Here is a 21,935-nt window from a genome sequence, read left to right as displayed (position 1 = left end):
TCATGTACAGTCAATTGACTTTACCTCAGGTGGACTCCAATGAAGTTGTAGAAATAGCTCAAGGATGATCAATGGGAACAGGATGCATCTGAGCTCAATTTCAAGTCTCATAGCAAAGGGTCTGAATACTTAAGTAAACAGGGTGTTTTTATATTTTTTCTAAAAACCTGTTTTAGTTTTTCTCATTATGGGGTATTGTTTGTAGATTGATGATTTTTATTTAATCCATTTTAGAACACGGCTGTAACGTAACAAAATGTGGAAAAGGGGAAGGCGTCTGAATACTTTCCGAATGCACTTGATAAGGTTGAGAAATTGGGAACCTATCTGGGCTAGCTAAACCCAACTTGATAAAATTGCCATGTGGCATTACAGAGAAAATAATATAATAATTATTATTATTATTTTATTTTGGGGAGGACAAATCTGAGGGGGCACTCGCCCCTGTGCCCTTTATGGACATGACTCCTCTGCTGACAGTAATCTTTTTGAAAACCTTAACCTAGAGCGCACTAAGTAAAGTAATTGAATATTCAAAACATTATACATGTATCTATATGGTAGAGATGAATGATTTGCCCAATCATTATTTTGTTTATTTCGCTAACAGGTATAATCATTGCTCTTGCTTGGGTTCATACTATTCTAAACATAATAGTGATGAGAGTGTGAAACAGTTTACCTTTGATGGGCTAAACACAACATATTTGCTTGGCAAGTGGGACAAACTTTAATTTTGCTCAACATAAATTGTTCCCTTTATTATATGACCCTCTGATTCAGAGCAGAATTAATAAAATAGGATAAAGAATACAGTAAATATGTTTAAATGCATCCGTTCGGAATGACAGGTTCACTAAAGGCCATTGAAATGTTTGTCATACAGAAGACAAAAAGCCTCAACCAACCTGTAATTATGTATAATTATCCTATCCATTAAAACATATACCCCTTCGATATTGTCAGCACTGCATAACTACAGAATAGATTCAATCAATTTGTATTTCAACAGAAGTAAACATCCTTTGTATAAACATTTCACAAAATGTTAATCTGTGTTACTAATTTGCATACTGTATAGCGCTCATTAATGTCTAAACCTTGGGATGAAAAGATTTTAATAACATGGTTTTTTTTCTCACTTGTCAGTATATGTCACTGCATGTCACACAATGTACTGTGACTTTTATGTCAACTACATTTAGAGCAGAGGGGAGTCAAATCCATTCTGATAATAGACAACTGGTTAGTGGACCATCCACAGACAACAGAGGAACCAAACAAAGAACACACTTTAACAACCTCCCCAAAACCACCTGCAGATAGTTATGTTTTAATTATCTGTGCTAAAACATAAGAACAAGAAACAAGTGCCACATGAACGAACCCACAATTACCCCCAACCATCTGGCACAGTTAAAACTTTTGACAAAATTAACTCATTTTGAGTATGGCAAAAGAAGTGTTTATTTAAACTTCCAACAAGTTAAAGGTAGATTCAGCGAAATGACGTTGCCACGAGCAGCACCGCAGATATTGAGATGATCAAGATGCAAGTAACTGTCACGCCCTGGCCTTATTATTCTTTGTTTTCTTTATTATTTTAGTTAGGTCAGGGTGTGACATGGGGAATGTTTATGTTTTGTTGGTTTTGGGTGTTTATTTGGTAAAGGGGTTATGGGGTGTAGTAGATGGTTTTGTGTTGAGTGTATATGTCTAGAGTTGTCTATGTTGGTTAGTTATCTAGGAGAGTCTATGGTTACCTGAATGAGTTCCCAATTAGAGACAGCTGATTTCGGTTGTCTCTGATTGGGAGCCTTATTTAGGGTAGCCATAGGCTCTCATTGGGTGTGGGTAATTGTCTATGTAAGAACGTTTGTAGCCTGTTTGTATGTGCACAACGTTTGTAGCTTCACGGTCGTTTTGTTGTTTTGTTAAAGTGTTTTTGTGTCGTGTTCATCTTCGTGGTGTAATAAAAGAAGATGGCTTATTTTCCAACTGCTGCATTTTGGTCCGTTAATCCGCCACACGATCGTGACAGAATTACCCACCATAGGACCAAGCGGCATGGAAGGCGGCAACAGGACCTACCCACAAAGGATTTCTGGACATGGGAGGAGATACTGGATGGTAAGGGGCCTTGGGATCAACCTGGAGAATATCGCCTCTCTCGTGAAGAGCTGGAGGCAGCGAAAGCCGAGAGGAGGCGATATGAGGAGGCAGCACGGAGACAAGGCTGGAGACCCGTGAGTACAACCCAAAAATTTCTTGGGGGGGGCCTTAAAGGGAGTGTGGCGAAGTCAGGTAGGAAACCTGCGCCTACTCCCTGTACTTACCGTGGAGAGCGGGAGTACGGGCAGACACCGTGTTACGCAGTAGAGCGCACGGTGTCTCCTGTACGCGTGCATAGCCCGGTGCGGTACATTTCAGCTCCACGTATCGGCCGGGCTAGACTGAGCGTTGAGCCGTATGTCATGAAGCCGGCCCAACGCATCTGGTCACCAGTGCGTCTTCTCGGGCCGGCGTACATGGCACCAGCCTTACGCATGGTGTCCCCGGTTCGCCTACATAGGCCGGTGCGGGTTATTCCACCTCCCCGCACTGGTCAGGCGACGGGGAGCATAGAACCAGGTAAGGTTGGGCAGGCTCGGCGTTCAAGGGAGCCAGTACGCCTGCACGGTCCGGTATTTCCGGCGCCACCTCCCCGCCCCAATCCAGTACCACCAGTGCCTCCTCCACGCACTAGCTATATGGTGCGTGTCTCCAGCCCTTTACCACCAGTGTCTAAACCACGCACCAAGCCTCCTGTGTGTCCCCAGAGTCCTGTGCGTCCTGTTGCTGCTCCCCGCACTAGCCCTGAGATGCGTGTCCCCAGCCCGGTGCCACCAGTCCCGGCACCACGCACCAGGCCTACAGTGCGCCTCAGCCGGCAGGAGTCTGCCGTCTGCACAGCGTTGACTGAACTGCTCGTCTCCCCAGCGCCATCTGAGCCATCCGTCTCCCCAGCGCCATCTGAGCCATCCGTCTCCCCAGCGCCATCTGAGCCATCCGTCTGCAATGAGCCTGCAAAGCCGCCCGTCTGCCATGAGCCTGCAAAGCCGCCCGTCTGCCATGAGCCCACTGAGCCGCCAGCCAGACAGGAGCCGCTAGAGCCGCCAGCCAGACAGGAGCCGCTAGAGCCGTCCGTCAGACAGGATCTGCCAGAGCCGCCAACCAGACAGGATCTGCCAGAGCCGCCAACCAGACAGGATCTGCCAGAGCCGCCAATCAGACAGGAGCAGCCAGATCAGTCAGCCAGCCATGAGCAGCCAGATCCGTCAGCTAGCCATGAGCAGCCAGATCCGTCAGCTAGCCATGAGCAGCCAGATCCGTCAGCTAGCCATGAGCAGCCAGATCCGTCAGCTAGCCATGAGCAGCCAGATCCGTCAGCTAGCCATGAGCAGCCAGATCCGTCAGCTAGCCATGAGCAGCCAGATCCGTCAGCTAGCCATGAGCAGCCAGATCCGTCAGCTAGCCATGAGCAGCCAGATCCGTCAGCCAGCCATGAGCAGCCAGATCCGTCAGCCAGCCATGAGCAGCCAGATCCGTCAGCCAGCCATGAGCAGCCAGATCAGTTAGCCAGCCATGAGCAGCCAGATCCGTTAGCCAGCCATGAGCAGCCAGATCTGTCAGCCAGCCATGGGCCGTCCCTCAGTCCGGAGCTGCAGTCCCTCAGTCCGGAGCTGCAGTCCCTCAGTCCGGAGCTGCCATTCCTCAGTCCGGAGCTGCCCCTTACCCTGGAGCTGCCCCTTACCCTGGTGCTGCCCCTTACCCTGGTGCTGCCCCTTACCCTGGTGCTGCCCCTTACCCTGGTACTGCCCCTTATCCTGGTACTGCCCCTGACCCTGGTACTGCCCCTTACCCTGGTGCTGTCCCTTAGTCCGGAACTCCCCCTTAATGCAATGGGGTTAATGTGGAGGGGGGTCGTTTGGAGGAAGCCTAGGAGGTGGTTAGGTACTGTGGTGACGTGGGGACTACGACCAGAGCCGGAGCCGCCACCGTGGAGGGGAGCCCACCCAGACCCTCCCCTAGACTGTGTATGGTGCGCCCGGAGTTCGCGCCTCAAGGGGGGGGTTATGTCACGCCCTGGCCTTATTATTCTTTGTTTTCTTTATTATTTTAGTTAGGTCAGGGTGTGACATGGGGAATGTTTATGTTTTGTTGGTTTTGGGTGTTTATTTGGTAAAGGGGTTATGGGGTGTAGTAGATGGTTTTGTGTTGAGTGTATATGTCTAGAGTTGTCTATGTTGGTTAGTTATCTAGGAGAGTCTATGGTTACCTGAATGAGTTCCCAATTAGAGACAGCTGATTTCGGTTGTCTCTGATTGGGAGCCTTATTTAGGGTAGCCATAGGCTCTCATTGGGTGTGGGTAATTGTCTATGTAAGAACGTTTGTAGCCTGTTTGTATGTGCACAACGTTTGTAGCTTCACGGTCGTTTTGTTGTTTTGTTGTTTGTATAGAGTTTTGTGTCGTGTTCATCTTCGTGTTGTTAAATAAAGAAGATGGCTTATTTTCCAACAGCTGCATTTTGGTCCGTCAATCCGCCACACGATCGTGACAGTAACACCCAGTATCTGCGCATGTGAACGGGTTCACCTTATGCTTATTCAATGTGGTAGCCATGGAACAGCGAAGAAGTTGAGCCTCACGTGTCAACACTCTTAGTTGTTGTGGAAATTGACCCACTATGCTGTTTACTTTCTGCATCTACGTTATATTGCTGAGTCTACCTTTTTATGTAGTCAAATCAACAACAAAAACAACTAAAATCCATTTGACAAAAGTAATAATTTATTTGAAGCTTTGTATGGATATCCCAAAAGAATCGAAGGCCAAAGAACATTTCGTGGTGGGGATGGTCACACAGCCTAAGCTTGATTGATTGTCTATAAAGCATCTATCACTCATCCTTCTAACACAGACCTGTTCAAAATATAATCACCCCCCCCCCCCCCATCAGATCTTCTATTTCTCTTGAAGACGACGAGCTGTTTTTGAGTCCTCCCAGGATCCAGTAGGGCAGCCCATCTCAGTGTTGGTGCTGTTTGGAGATAGATGCAGATCACAGCTCCTACAAGTCAGAGGCTGATCCAGGTATGCAGCTCACTGGTTGACTATATGGGAGTGATGGGAGTCCCCAGGAAAGGAGTGAGCTATCTATCAGATCCCTGTTCATGCAGGACTCTTCCAGCCTAGAACCCTCTCACTGGGGCTGCCATCACCATGGCCTGTTTAGGAGGAGAGAGCTAATCATGAACACCTGCGCTCTCAGGATTGTCCTCATGCCTGGGTCAGAGATATGGCTGATATGGTAATTTGTAATTGTTGAAGTTGTCAGGAGGCTGCCACAGAGGGCCTTGATAGATTGAGGGATTGATTTGAAACTTTCCCTGTCTCCTCTGCCAGCTCACAATTCTAATGGGACCTTATATCATAATTCAGAAAAAGCTTTGGCATTCTTCAAATGTTTATTTTTTTCTTATTCTAAAAAGGAATCAAGAATTTATGACGAAAGCCATCTTTACCTTTACACTTAACACCATCGATGTGACTAAAAGAGATCTACCTCAAGTGGCTTCCAACATGTGCCAATTAAAGGTTAGCTGTCCAATCAGAATACCTCAATAGTTCAAAATAACATTCTCTTCCCACTTCACTGCACTCACTTTCAATATAATTGCCAGAGGAGAGAGAAAAGGAAAATGAGAGAAGAAAGAAAAACTGGGTAGCGAAGGGGAAAGGGTTGATGCAGAGAGAAAGAGTGGCAGAGACAAAAAATAAGTGAAGTTTTGATGAAAAGTCTGAGGAGGTGCAAGATGTAAAAGGGCAAGAGAATAGACATGAAGACGGAGGATGAAAAAAATGAATAGGAAGAATTGGCTTCGGGTGAGCTTCCTGGAGAAGTGGAAGCTAATGGAGAAGGTCATAGTGATTCTCCCTCCATTAGTCTCTCCTCTCAGCCTAATTGCTTACCCGAACCACAATGATTCCCTTAGACATTGCTGGGGTAATTATTGAAGCTTTAGCAAAGAGTAACAACACTCTTTAATCCAAGTTGATTCCCCCCTTCATTCAAACGTGTTCTAGACATAGGCTCTTTAATCAGTAACAATAATCTGTAATGAAAATAAAGGTTATGTATGTCTGATAAAATATGATTGAGTTATACATACAGCCTACTGAGAATGCATTCTCATGAGTACTGAAACCACCAAGAGTGGTTGAATATACAGTCGCTGCTTAAAGGGATAATCCACCCCAAAACACAAATTCCTATGATTAACATTGTTAAACAGTGTTAAATAACACTTATGTTAATTTTAAACAAGTAAATAAGTGCTTAATTTTGTTGTTATAACAAGGTTGGTAGCAACTTGAAAATCGTTGTGGAAACCGGTCGTAGTTCAAGTCGACTACAAAACCCACAATGCAATGCTCTCTGTCTGGGCTGGCTGGCTATCTAGCTTGCTAGCTAGCAAACATAGCTACACACAATAATACCAAGGTCAATATCAGCATGTGAAGTAGCTAGCTAGCTGTTAAATTGCCTAAACACCGAGTTCAACTTGCAATTATCCTCTGCCCAGAGCGAGTGCAGAGTATGTTGCTATGGCAACAATGTCCTTTTCCATGTTTCCCACAGACACACAGGGCACATTGCAAGATGGTACTTGAAGGAGAAACTGAGTTGAATAATTTGGTACACTGTCTAGATTGAGCACCTCTAAACGAAGTATATAGACTTTGTCCTGATGATAAAAACAGATTGATGTGTTCTAGACCAGTATGCCCATACCATCTATTGGCTGATTTGATGATCTGGAGTGAAGGTCATTGATTTAAAAACGTTAGGAAATGTGATAACATCATTCTCCAGTGATGAGAATCATGTAGCTATGACGCGTTTCTACACAATTTCCTGATTTCACAGACAAGCCACTTAGAAGTTAAATCATGGGGAAAATTGTTATTAAACCCACTGACAGAACATAGTCTTTCACCAAATTGACAGGAGCTTCATGATTTGTATTACTGGGGGTGTATTATCCCTTTAAAGCCAGTGCCATGCCCTTGAATCAGTTTACTAAGGTAAATATTACATGTATGTTGGAATCTGTTAACAGTGTGTATGGGTGAGTGCAGCATGCATCTGTGTGGGCGTGTGCATGTGTGATACTGAATTCACAAAACATTTTCTCAGATCTTAATGCTTTGGCCTGACTGTCATGATAGTGAACTCAAATGAGGCAAAAAAACAAGACACGACTGCTATGGTACTGTACTTTAAAATGTACTAAATAAATAACAACTTTATTATTGATAATGTAATCTGATGTCAATTTATGTACAATGTAAGAAGGATGATGTTTTATCACTAAATATACTGAACAAAAATATAAACGCAACATTAAACAATTTCAATGTTTTTTACAGTTTATATAAGGAAATTAGTCAATTGAAATAAATTCATTAGGCCCTACTCCATGGATTTCACACAACTGGGCAGGGGTCCAACTGGGGAGCCAGGCCCAGCCAATCAGAATGATTTTTTCCCCCACAAAAGGGCTTTATCATTCCCCACCCCCCATCAGATGTCCCGTAGGTGAAGAAGCCGGATGTGAAGGTCCTGGGCTGGCGTGGTTGCATGTGGTCTGCGGTTGTGAGGCCGGTTGGAAGTACTGCCAAATTCTCTACAATGACATTGGTGGCTGCTTATGGTAGAGAAATTAACATGTAATTCTCTGGCAACAGCTCTGGTAGACATTCCTGCATCAACATGCCAGTTGCACATTCCCTTAAAACTTGAGACATCTGTGGCATTGTGTTGTGTGACAAAACGGCACATTTTAAAGTGGCCTTTTATTGTTCTGAGCACAAGGTGCACCTGTGTAATTATCATGCTGTTAAATCAGCTTTTTGATATGCTACACCTGTCAGGTGGATGGATTATCTCGGCAAAGGAGAAATGCTCACTAATAAGGATGTAAACAAATTTGTGTACAAAATTTGAGAGAAATAAGCTTTTTGTGCGGATGGAACATTTCTGGCATTTTTTTTCATGAGACATTGGAACCAACACTTTACATGTTGTGTGTATATTTTTGTTCAGTGTATATTTAAGCATTTTATCTGTGATTGGCCAACTGAATCTCAAGACCAATATTCTGTGAATAACAATATTCTTTCAACATATCACGACAATGTCATTCAAAAGGTCTATGACTGTGGTGCTAAAAGTCAATTTTTTTGCACATGGGTATCTGACTAAAATGTATAAATGTGTCTAACATAATGTTGTAGTCAATATCTCTTTTGAGTGTTCATATGCAATTGTGGAATCAGTTGTATGGAACAGCTCTTTCAATGTTAGACCGGTCTGTTGCCACTGGCAACAAAAAAGATACAGGAATTCTATTGCAAAGGTAACATAAAGTCAGTCTTGTGTAGAATGGTGATGTATGTTTCTTCCCTCACACAAATACACTGCTCAAAAAAATAAAGGGAACACTTAAACAACACAATGTAACTCCAAGTCAATCACACTTCTGTGAAATCAAACTGTCCACTTAGGAAGCAACACTGATTGACAATAAATGTCACATGCTGTTGTGCAAATGGAATAGACAAAAGGTGGAAATTATAGGCAATTAACAAGACACCCCCAAAAAAGGAGTGATTCTGCAGGTGGTGACCACAGACCACTTCTCAGTTCCGATGCTTCCTGGCTGATGTTTTGGTCACTTTTGAATGCTGACGGTGCTCTCACTCTAGTGGTAGCATGAGACGGAGTCTACAACCCACACAAGTGGCTCAGGTAGTGCAGTTCATCCAGGATGGCACATCAATGCGAGCTGTGGCAAAATGGTTTGCTGTGTCTGTCAGCGTAGTGTCCAGAGCATGGAGGCGCACCCAGGAGACAGGCCAGTACATCAGGAGACGTGGAGGAGGCCGTAGGAGGGCAACAACCTAGCAGCAGGACCGCTACCTCCGCCTTTGTGCAAGGAGGTGCACTGCCAGAGCCCTGCAAAATGACCTCCAGCAGGCCACAAATGTGCATGTGTCAGCATATGGTCTCACAAGGGGTCTGAGTATCTCATCTCGGTACCTAATGGCAGTCAGGCTACCTCTGGCGAGCACATGCAGGGCTGTGCGGCCCCACAAAGAAATGCCACCCCACACCATGACTGACCCATCGCCAAACCGGTCATGCTGGAGGATGTTGCAGGCAGCAGAACGTTCTCCACGGCGTCTCCAGACTCTGTCACGTCTGTCACATGTGCTCATGTGCTCAGTGTGAACCTGCTTTCATCTGTGAAGAGCACAGGGCGCCAGTGGCGAATTTGTCAATCTTGGTGTTCTCTGGCAAATGCCAAACGTCCTGCACAGTGTTGGGCTGTAAGCACAACCCCCACCTGTGGACGTCGGGCCCTCATACCACCCTCATGGAGTCTGTTTCTGACCGTTTGAGCAGACACATGCACATTTGTGGCCTGCTGGAGGTCATTTTGCAGGGCGCTGGCAGTGCACCTCCTTGCACAAAGGCGGAGGTAGCGGTCCTGCTGCTGGGTTGTTGCCCTCCTACGGCCTCCTCCACGTCTCCTGATGTACTGGCCTGTCTCCTGGTAGTGCCTCCATGCTCTGGACACTATGCTGACAGACACAGCAAACCTTTTTGCCACAGCTCGCATTGATGTGCCATCCTGGATGAACTGCACTACCTGAGCCACTTGTGTGGGTTGTAGACTCCGTCTCATCTTACCACTAGAGTGAGAGCACCGCCAGCATTCAAAAGTGACCAAAACATCAGCCAGTAAGCATAGGAACTGAGAAGTGGTCTGTGGTCACCACCTGCAGAATCACTCCTTTTTTGGGGGTGTCTTGTTAATTGCCTATAATTTCCACCTTTTGTCTATTCCATTTGCACAACAGCATGTGAAATTTATTGTCAATCAGTGTTGCTTCCTAAGTGGACAGTGATTTCACAGAAGTGTGATTGACTTGGAGTTACATTGTGTTGTTTAAGTGTTTCCTTTATTTTTTTGAGCAGTGTATATTTCCTTACACACACACACACACACACACACACACACACACACACACACACACACACACACACAACGTATACCAGGATCGTGGTGAAATGCTTTATTACCCGCTCAAGGGACTGACTCTGGACTCAACCATCTCTCACAGTCGCACGTCAAAATTTGACAGTCATCCATGTCTCTCAAACATCAAATTTAGAAGTGTTTATTAAGGTTAAGTGTAGGCATTAACAAAAATCGCAAAAACACCTTTTTATTTCTGGAGTCAAACATGCAACCTGAGGCAGACGCTTACAGCCATTTGCCATCCTTGTCCACAACGCCCTAGCAAAACCGAAACCTACTTGAAGATAACAGCACTCACTGTTGCTCCTAGTGTCCGGTTTCAATGTCATCTCCCGACATCCTCAGAAATGGATGGACATCTAATACTTGTTTGCTCAACTGGGGGGATTCTAAGTTGAGTTTGTGGCCATACTGTTGAATTTTTATTGGCGTTAGCTTGTATTTGCAGAAAATATTAAAATTACATTTAGTTCATGATTTTTCTAGATTTAATGGAATAACATATTTGATTTTCTCAGTCCAAGCCTTCCACTAAGACCTTTAAGCAAAACAGATGTGAAGTCTGGGGATGAGCTGTCTCCAGACTTCTTGGAGTTAGTCACTGGCACTAACATATGCATTGGAGAAAGACAGAGCAAAGGCAGGTGAATTAGTCCTTGTTCATACTGTAGTACAAAATAAGGACAGTGGTGGTCTATCAGTCTAGGTTGTCAAGGATGGCTGTCAATTTGAGACCAGTGGAGGCAGGAATCAATGGAGGAAGAATTAAGTAGGGAGGAAAAGCATGCCAAGGGAGAGACACCAATGATTCTTACCTGTTTACCAAGCATGTGCTTGGTCAGAGAGATAGAGGAATCCAGAGAGAATAGCATTGGCGGTTTGTTGGAGGAGGTGTGTGCAGTATGCTTGTGTTGTTGTGACTCATGCAGGGCCGTCCCTAGCCCTTTGGGTTCTCCAAACGAGATTGGGGTGGGGGGCCCACATATTGCCATGTGGTGTAGAGAACATTTAGCAGTTTTAAAACAAGTTTTCTGCAAATCTACACATTTGTGATCCGTTTCGAGTAAGTAAGTGTATGTCGCATATCACAACTTCACAGGAGAGCGATTTGAACTTTAAAAAAAAATTCTAAATAGAGTTTTTGGCAGAAATGCCTTCTGGAACATGTGAAGTTTAATGTGCCTTAATAACAGACTTCTATGCCGTCTGTAAATACAAACACAGTTGTTATATAACAAGCCTAGTTGGTTTAGCTAGGGAAATATACAGGAACCTTCCTGCTAGCCATAATTGGCTGAGATAATGGATAAACTGGACATACCGAGAGATGAGTTCAGATTGGTCTGCCACGTAGAATGCTTCTGTCTATAACATGAGCTATGTGTGGATAGTCCTTTCTACCGTGGCTATTTAAAAAATATATCATGAAGAACTGAAAAAGTTTTGCTACTGCTCTCAACATTTCTGCCCTGAAGTTAATAGCGCTATTGACAAAGCTCAGTGGGAAAACGTTTTGATGGACTACTTTCTGGAGGATGATTTTGCCATGCTGACTCTCTCTGACTCTGAAAATAAATCAGACAATGAGGAAATCGCTGATTTAGGTAGAAGTCTCCTGATGACAATAGGGAGGAAGAAACAGTGTCGCTGTCACGGAAGAAGTTGACCAAGTTCTGAAATCAGTGGAATGCCCGGTTGAAGTAGAGAGATTATTGTCAAATGCGGAGAGAGTCCAAAAAAGAGACCACAGAAAGCAGGCTGTTGTATAAAACACCTGTCTCCAGATTACATGTTCAAACTAACAGCAACCGTGGCATCCATGACAGAGGGAGAAGTGCTCATCCATGTTGTCGTGACGTTGTATTGATTTTACAACAGGCGCTAATTAATCAATTTCCTCTACAGTCTCATTCTGAACAGCGCATAATCCTGGGAATCTGCACAAACCCGAGTCCCACCAATGAGTCCGTACCAAACCAATTGAGTTGATTATTTATTTACTAACAAGCTAAAATGATAATACAAGATACACATACACAAACACACAGTCTAGGCTATTGATGAGAAGTACAACAAAACAGCTCCGGCCAACACAATATGACACGTGTTACACAAAATGGGGATTTAAAAGAGCGAGAAAGAGAGAAAGTACACGAGAGAAAAATACACTTGGTTGCATTTGTCAGCTATGTTTATCTTAAATCAAATCAAATCAAGTTTATTTTATATAGCCCTTCGTACATCAGCTAATATCTCGAAGTGCTGTACAGAAACCCAGCCTAAAACCCCAAACAGCAAGCAATGCAGGTGTAACCCTAACCTTGCCCCGAACTGCCGCTCTTATGGGTCAGAATATAATGATGTAATTACGTGTTGAAGGTCTCCGATGGGGGTCTCTGCATGGACCGTTTCGGCTTCTCGGATGATGCACTTCTCTGGTGTAACTCTCTGGTTGTCCTCACGATGTCAGTGTCCTTTGTCTTAGCGGTCTGTTTCCTCGCCCTTGTTCTGAAAGGGGTCTTTTGGGAACAGACAGCCCTGTAGATCAGGGCTCACAGGGTAGGAATGAAAGCGGTGTAGACATACGATTTGATGGAGACTGGTGACCAGGTGGTCCTGCTTGAATTCACCCTCTTAGACGCAGCTACTCATCTGTAGCATAGATAGATAAAAGGTTCCTTTGTCTTTAACCTTGTGTTGCGTTTTGGGATTGCTGACGAATCAGAGTTTGGCTGCAGCTCGGGTCACTTAGTCTGGGTGTAAATTCTTAACTCACAAGTTTATACCCTCTGGTCAGAAATGTGAGTTTGAAAAATACATAGTGTACAGCAAATGAAAGACAGGCATCTTGTGATTCCAGCCAATATTTCCGATTTATTAACCTGTCTAGGATCAGCGTGGCGCTAGCGGCACACCCCCCCCCCCCCCACTGAAAAACCAGTGCCGCGAAATTCAAAAAAAATATATTTTTAAAATATTTAACTTTCACACATTAAAGTCCAATACAGCTAATGAAAGACACAGATCTTGTGAATCCAGTCAACATTTCCGATTTTTAAAATGTTTTACAGGGAAGACACAATATGTAAAGATGTACATCTATTACCTAAAAACACATTAGCATAATCCACCATCTTTTATTTGTCCACCAACACCAGTAGCCATCACCAATTCGGCTAAACTAAGATATTTATAGCCCCTAACCAACAAAAAAACTCATTAGATGACAGTCTGATAACATATTTATGGTATGGGATAGGTTTTGTTAGAAAAAAGTGCATATTTCAGGTAGATGGCATAGTTTACAATTGCACCCACCATCACAAATGGACTAGAATAATTACAATGAGCAACGTGTTTACCTAACTACTAATCATCAAACATTTCGTAAAAATACACAGCATACACGAATCGAAAGACACAGATCCTGTGAATACAGACAATATTTCAGATTTTCTAAGTGTCTTACAGCGAAAACACAATAAATCGTTATATTAGCTTAGCACATAGCAATTAGCAGCCCAGCATTGATTCTAGCCAAAGTGAGCGATAAAAGTCAACATCGCCAAAAGATATTAATTTTTTCACTAACCTTCTCAGAATTCTTCCGATGACACTCCTGTAACATCACATTACAACATGCATATACAGTTTGATCGAAAATGTTTATATTTAGCCACCAAAATCATGGTTAGACAATGTGAAATGTAACTCAGCTGGTCAGAATTTGTCCTTGCGCCACTTAGACAGTGATCTACTCTTATACATAAATACTCATAAACGTGACTAAAAAATATAGGGTGGACAGGGATTGATAGACAATTTAATTCTTAATACAATTGCGTTATTACATTTTTTAATTTATCCTTACTTTTCAATACAGTTTGCGCCAAGCGAAGCTACGTCAAAAAACATGGCGTCCTAAGCCACTAAAATGTTTCGACAGAAACACGATTTATCATAATAAAAATGTCCTACCTTGAGCTGTTCTTCCATCAGTATCTTGGGCAAAGGATCCTTTCTTGGGAGAAATCGTCTTTTGGTGGAAAGCTGTCCTCTTGCCATGTGGAAATGTCAACTACGTTCGGGATGAACTGAAAAGCGTGCCCAACTTTTCACATCGTTGCAAAAATAAATGTCCCAAAATCGCACTAAACGGATATAAATTGCTATAAAACGCTTTAAATTAACTACTTTATGATGTTTGTAACTCCTATAACGAGTGAAAAGATGACCGGAGAAATATAACAGGCTAAACTAACGCTTGGAACAGGAGAGGGTCGGTGTCTTCCACGCGCGTTACGCAGCAAGAAAAGACTTGCTAGCTAAAGGTTTTTTTCATTTGTAGGGCCTGTGAACGAGCAATCGAGCCCGTTGGAATCGTCATCACGTAAAGGCATCCAGGGGAAGACGTAAGAAGTGTCCGTATAGTCATAGCAACGACAGTGCCCTTTTAACTGACTTCAGAAAAGTGGCCAACATTTCTCAAATCTGACTCCATGTCAGGGAAATTGCTGTAGAATGGGCTCTGTTCCACTTAGAGACAAAATTTCAACTCCTATAGAAACTATAGACTGTTTTCTATCCAATAATAATAATAATATGCATATTGTACGATCAAGGATTTTGTGGGAAGCCGTTTAAAAAATTAGCCACATTAGCATAAATAGTCTAAACAGCGCCCCCATCCCCAACAGGTTAAGTGTTTTACAGCGAAAACACAATATAGCGTTATATTAGCTTACCACAATAGCCAGAAAGACAAGCCATTTCCCAGTAGCAAAAGGTTAGCGATCATAACAAACCAGTAAGATATATGTATTTTTTGACTAACCTTGATATTCTTCATCAGATGACAGTCCTATAACATCAGGTTATACATAAATTTATGTTTTGTTCGAAGATGTGCAAATTTATAGCTGAAATCAGTGGTTACACATTGTGCTAACTTAGCTACTTTTTCCACAACGTCTAAACAGCAACGATATTTTTCTGACACGTTTTCTGACACACATAGGCTGACCAAATAGCTATTCATAAACATAACTAAAAAATACATGTTGTATAGGAAATTATAGATCCATTAGTTCTTAATGAAATCGCAGTGTTAGAATTCAAAAAAATAACTTAATTACGACATCCAGCTTCGGTATAGCTGAGTACCCCAAAGTTGGGCGCCGGCGACTAGTTCACATGCACGACAGATGTATGAAATAGCATCATAAAATGTTTCTTACTTTTGGTGATCTTCCATCAGAATGTTGGACAAGGTGTCCTTTGTCAAGAACAATCGTTGTTTGGATTTAGAACGTTCATTTTCCCTCTCGATTTAGCAAGCGCACTTGCCAAGTGGCACAAAGCTCTCCATGTCAACAAACGGAAGAGAACGGAACACGGCAAAACTCCCGAAAAATTTTCAATAGTCTGATGAAACTATATTGAAAAAACATACTTTACGATGATATGGTCACATGTATCAAATAAAATCAAAGCCGGAGATATTAGTCGCCTATAACGGCAGCTAAACAGAAGGCAAATCCATGTCCCCTTTCACGCTCTCCAGAAAACAGGAAATGGGCGGACACGTCATACAAAGAGCTTGTATTCCACTTCAGACCAAGATAAACACGAAATGTCTTCTCTCACCGCCTCTTGACATCCAGGGGAAGGTGTATGAAGTGCACGTATACTAATACGTATCATGCCCATGTATAGGCAGGAAGTAGAACAGAGCATCAATTTCAGACTTTCTACTTCCTGGTCAGGAAGTTTGTGCCAAATGAGTTCTGTTTGACTCACAGATATAATTCAAACGGTTTTAGAAACTAGAGAGTGTTTTCTATCCAATAGTAATAATAATATGAATATTGTACGAGCAAGAATTGAGTACTAGGCCATTTGAAATGGGCACCTTTAATCAGAGCTACTCAATACTGCCCCTGCAGCCATAAAAAGTTAACTACACTGTGAATCCTTAAAGAGATAGGTGGGGTTAAGGCTTAAGCAGTGGTGGAAAAAGTACCCAATTGTCATACTTGAGTAAAAGTAAAGATACCTTGATAGAAAATGACTCAAGTAAAAGGTAAAGTTACCCAGTAAAAACTATTTGAGTAAAAGTATAAAGTGTTTGTTTTAAATACACTTAAGTATTAAAAGTAAATGTCATTGCTAAAATAAAAGTATCAAAAGTAAAAGTAAATGTATAAATCATTTCAAAACAGTTCAAAACCAGATGGCACCATTTTCTTGTTTTTTTAGCCAGTGGCACACTCCAACACCCAGACATCATTTACAGATAGCCAGGGGAAGACTCCAACAGTCAGGCATAATTTACAGATAGCTAGGTGTACACACCAGCAGTGAGACATAATTTACAGATAGCCAGGTGTACACTCCAACACCCAGACATCATTTACAGATAGCCAGGGGAACACTTCAATGCTCAGACATAATTTACAGATAGCCAGGGGAACACTCCAACACTCAGACATCATTTACAGATGGTCAGGGTAACACTCCAACACTGAGAAGTAATTTACAGACAGCAAGGGGAACACTCCAACACTGAGAAGTAATTTACAGATAGCCAGGGGCACACTCCAACAGTAAGACATCATTTACAAATGAAGCATGTGTGTTTAGTGAGTCCGCCAGATCAGAGGCAGTCGGGGATGACGAGGGATGTTCTCTTGATAAGTCTGTGAATTGGACAATCTTCTTGTCCTGCTAAGCATTCAAAATGTAACGAGTACTTTTGGGTGTCAGGGAAAATGTATGGAGTAAAAAGTAAATTATTTTCTTTAGGAATGTAGTGAAGTAAAAGTAAAAGTTTTCAAAAATATTATTAGTAAAGTACAGATACCCCCAAAAACTACTTAAGTAGTACTTTAATAAAGTTTTTTTTACTTAAGTACTTTACACCACTGGGCTTAAGAGGGTGTGAACGGTGATGAATTGGTGTAGACAAAGAAGAGCTCTCCAAGTGTACCAAAACATTCATGGGCCATTTTCTCAATAGTGGAGTTACCTGTTTATCAACTTTCAAAGCAGAATGACTTTCTCATTGTTCCTCAACTGCATTGTATGATATAGAAATTTCTAGTTCAGATTCTCTACTTTTATCTAATGTAAAACACACTATTTCAAATTTTGCTACATAGGACCAAATCCAGGTGGTGGATTACATTTATCCATGGGGCGGAGAGAAATGTTTGCAATTTTAGAACTCATTTCATGCAATTTGACTCATTTTCCCATGAGGCGGTGAGACAAATGTGCTTTTTTACACTTAATTTCCTTGGACTGTACACATTTTGCCATGGGGTGGAGATTTTTGTTGCAGTTTTAAAGCTAATTTCCTGAAATTCTACACATTTTGCCATGACTTATGCCATGATATTATGATATCTAATTGAAAGTGACTAATAAAATCAAGTCAGGCCCACTGGAGATCAGGGACCCTGTACATGTGCCATGTAACTAGCCATGACTACTACAATTTTAGATAGCTGGCTAGACTAACTTAGCAATCATAAAATGTTTAGCTGACATGAGCTAATTGAGTGACTCAGTTTATTTTTTGTTTTTTTTATTTCACATTTTTTTAAACAGGTAAGCTAGTTGAGAACAAGTTGAGACACAAGATTCTCTGGTCTGATGAAATCAAGATTTAACTCTTTGGCCTGAATGCCAAGCGTCACATCTGGAGGAAACCTGGCACCATCCCTAAGGTGAAGCATGGTGGTGGCAGTATCATGCTGTGGGGCTGTTTTTCAGCGGCAGGGACTGGGATTAAGGCAAAGATAAATGGAGCAAAGTACAGAGAGATCATTGATGAAAACCTGCTCCAGAGCGCTCAGGACCTCAGACTGGGGCGAAGGTTCACCTTCCAACAGGGCAATGACCCTAAGCACACAGCCAAGACAACGCAGGAGTGGCTTCGGGACAAGTCTCTGAATGTTCTTGAGTGGTCCAGCCAGAGCCCGGATTTGAACCCGATCGAACATCTCTGGAGAGACCTGAAAATAGCTGTGCAGCGACACTCCCCATCCAACCTAAATGTCACAATTGTTAGAATGATTGTCGGACCAAAATGCAGCGTGGTTTGGGTTCATCATCTTTATTTAATGTGAACCGGCAAAAAACAATAAAGAAGAAAGAAACGAACGTGAAGCTATGCAGTGCTCAAGGCAACTATACACAAACAAGATCCCACAAAAACCCAGTGGGAAAAGGCTGCCTAAATATGTTCCCCAATCAGAAACAATGATAGACAGGTGCCTCTGATTGGGAACCATAGCAGGCCAAAATAGAAATAACAAAACTAGAGTACCCACCCTAGTCACACCCCGACCTAACCAACATAGAGAATGAAAGGCTCTCTAAGGTCAGGGCGTGACACTAACAGAGCTTGAGAGGATGTGCAGAAAAGAATGGGAGAAACTCCCCAAATACATATGTGCCAAGCTTGTAGCAGCATACACAAGAAGACTCAAGGCTGAAATAGCTGTTTCAACAAAGTACCGAGTAAAGGGTCTGACTACTGATTTAAATGTGTAATTTCAGTTTCTTATTTTTAAAACATCTGCAAAAATGTCTAAAAACCTGTTTTTCCTTTGTAGTTATGTGGTATTGTATGTAGATCAATGAGGGAAAAAACGATTTAAACAATATTAGAATAAGGCTGTAACGTAACAAAATGTGGAAAAAGTCAAGGGGTCTGAATGCTTTCCGAATGCACTTTAGATTTGAGAAAAATCGAAAAAACAAGTGAGAAACTCTGTGTCCCAGAATACATTATATTGTTGTCAGACTTGTTGATGCATTCTGTTATGACTGAAATGTAGTTTAATGTTGAAATGTTAGATTAGTAAACGTGGCATGCCTAACATACATCACTCATGTCATTGATCATTTTTGACTGGCTTTAATGTTTGTCTCCTCTTCACTCCAACCAACAGATGATCTTGCATCCATCACTGCAGAATGGTAAGATAGGGAAATCTTCCCCAACCTGATATGCATCACTTTGAGCAGAGATTTCCCATAATATTCTTCAAGACAGCCCCTCACTCAGTCTTTTATACAAAATGCATCATTCATTGCGTGAAAGTAGCCTACAACAAAAGCTACTTATGGAATACATACAATATTAATGATACAAGTAGGAAAAGGGTGTGAATAGGGATGGAAAAAGGTACAATTTTACTTTGATATTCTAAGTGGATTTGCTGGGGAAATTACATAAAGGTCTATCTTGAAAGAATGTGCTTTTTCTTGTGGTGCGTGGGCCAAGCTCTCATGCATGTATTTTTGAGACTCTTCCACTAGGGGTAACAGATGTGCAGTCCGATGGCAGAAATAGTAGGGCTCTGATTTTCTTTGTCTTTCACTCAACAATGTGCGCTGTAGTTGGATTTCTTAGGCTGCGTTTAGGCTGCATTCACACAGGCAGCCCAATTCTAATATTTGTTTCACTAATTGGTCTTTTGACCAATCAGATCAGCTCAGAAAAAGATCTGGTGTGATTGGTCAAAAGACAAATTAGTGGAAAAATATCAGAATTGGGCTGCCTGTGTAAATGCAGCCTTTCGACAGCCCTATTCTGATATTTTTTTCACTAATTGTTATTTTGACCAATCTGGTCAGCTTTGAAAAATATCTGATGTTAACAGATCTGATGTGATTGGTTAAAAGACCAATTAGTGGACAAAAGATCAGAATTGGGCTGCTTGTGTAAATGCAGCCTTTCGCCAGCCCAATTCTGATCTTTTTTTCACTAATTGGTCTATCGACCAATCAGGTCAGCTCTGAAAAAGAGCAATTAAGCAATATTTAATGAAAAACACTAATCGCCATCTGCTATGGCCTTCAAGTAGGCTTTAAACAAAGCTTCCCAAACAACAATCGTACTTTAAGCCCAACAAATATTGCAGTCACTTGAAATTTAGGACTGAGATTACATACCACAGTAATAATTATGAGAGTATGACTGTACAGAGAGGACTGTAATCTTTGCCACACATTTGAACAGCAGCCAGACAATTTGGCCAATAAAAAACTGTCCGCTGTAACATATGAGACATTATACAGCACATTGGGAAAGTATTCAGACCCCTTGACTTTTTCCACATTTTGTTACTTTACAGCCGTATTCTAAAATTGATTAGATAGTTTTATCCACTCATCAATCTACACACAATACTCCACAATGACAAAGCAAAATCATGTGTTGAGATATTTTTGCACATGTATATGAAAAAAATGAAATATCACATTTACAGAAGTTTCAGACACTTTACCCTGTACTTTGTTGAAGCACCTTTGGCGGCGAATACAGCATCAAGTCTTCTTGGGTATGACGCTACAAGCTTGGCACACCTGTATTTGGGGAGTTTCTCCCTTCGCTGCAGATCCTCTGAAGCTCTGTCAGGTTGGATGAAGAGCGTCGCTGCACAGCTATTTTCAGGTCTCCAGAGATGTTAGATCGGGTTCAAGTCCGGGCTCTGGCTGGGCCACTCAAGGACATTCAGAGACTTGTCCCAAACCCACTCCTGCATTGTTTTGGCTTTGTGCTTAGGGTCGTTGTCCTGTTGGAAGGTGAACCTTCATCCCAGTCCCTGCCGCTGAAAAGCTGCCACCACCATGCTTCACCTTAGGGATGGTGCCAGGTTTCCTCCGGGCGTGACGCTTGGCATTCAGGCTAGAGTTCAATCTTGGTTTCATCAGACCAGAGAATCTTGTTTCTCATGATCTGAGAGTCCTTTAGGTGCCTTTTGGCAAACTCCAAGCGGACTGCCATGTGGCTTTTATTGAGGAGTGGTTTCTGTCTGGCCAATCTACCATAAAGGCCTGATTGGTGGAGTGCTGCAGAGATGGTTGTCCCTCTGGAAGGTTCTCCCATCTCCACAGAGGAACTGTCAGAGTGACCTTCGGGTTCTTGGTCACCTCCCTGACCAAGGCCCTTCTCCCCTGATTGCTCAGCTTGGCCGGGCGGCCAGCTCTAGGAAAAGTCTTGGTGGTTCAAAACCTCTTCCATTTAAGAATGATGGAGGCCACTGTGTTCTTGGGGACCTTCAATGCTGCAGAGTTTTTTTTTGTTACCGTTCCCTAGATCTGTGCCTTGACACAATCCTGTCTATGAGCTCTACGAACAATTCCTTCGATCTCATGGCTTGGATTTTGTTCTGACATGCACTGTCTACTGTGGGACATTAAACAGACAGATGTGTGGCTTTCCAAATCATGTGCAATCAATTGAATTTACCACAGATGGACTCCAATATGTAGAAACATCTCAAGGATGATCAATGGAAACAGGATGCACCTGAGATCAATTTTGAGTCTGATAGCAAAGGGTCTGAATACTTATGTAAATAAGGTATTTCTGATGTTATTTTTAATACATTTGCAAACATTTCTAAAAACCTGTTTTCGCTTTGTCATTATGGGGTATTGTGTGTAGATTGATGAGAGAAAAATGTATTTAATCAATGTAACATAACAAAATGTGGAAAAGGGGAAGGGATCTGAATACTTTCCGAATGCACTGTATACCAGTCAAAAGTTTAGACACACCTACTCATTCAAGGGTTTTTCTTTATTTTTCACTATTTTCTACACTGTATAATAATAGTGAAGACATAAAACTATGAAATAACACATATGGAATCATGTAGTATTTTATTTTCGAGATTCTTCAAAGTATCCACCCTTTGCCTTCATGACAGCTTTGTACAATCTTGGCATTCTCTCAACCAGCTTCATGAGGTAGTCACCTGGA

The sequence above is a fragment of the Salvelinus fontinalis genome, chromosome 13, assembly GCF_029448725.1.
Source record: "Salvelinus fontinalis isolate EN_2023a chromosome 13, ASM2944872v1, whole genome shotgun sequence".
NCBI classification, from domain to species: Eukaryota; Metazoa; Chordata; class Actinopteri; order Salmoniformes; family Salmonidae; genus Salvelinus; species Salvelinus fontinalis.
Note: the sequence above shows the minus strand (reverse complement) of the source record.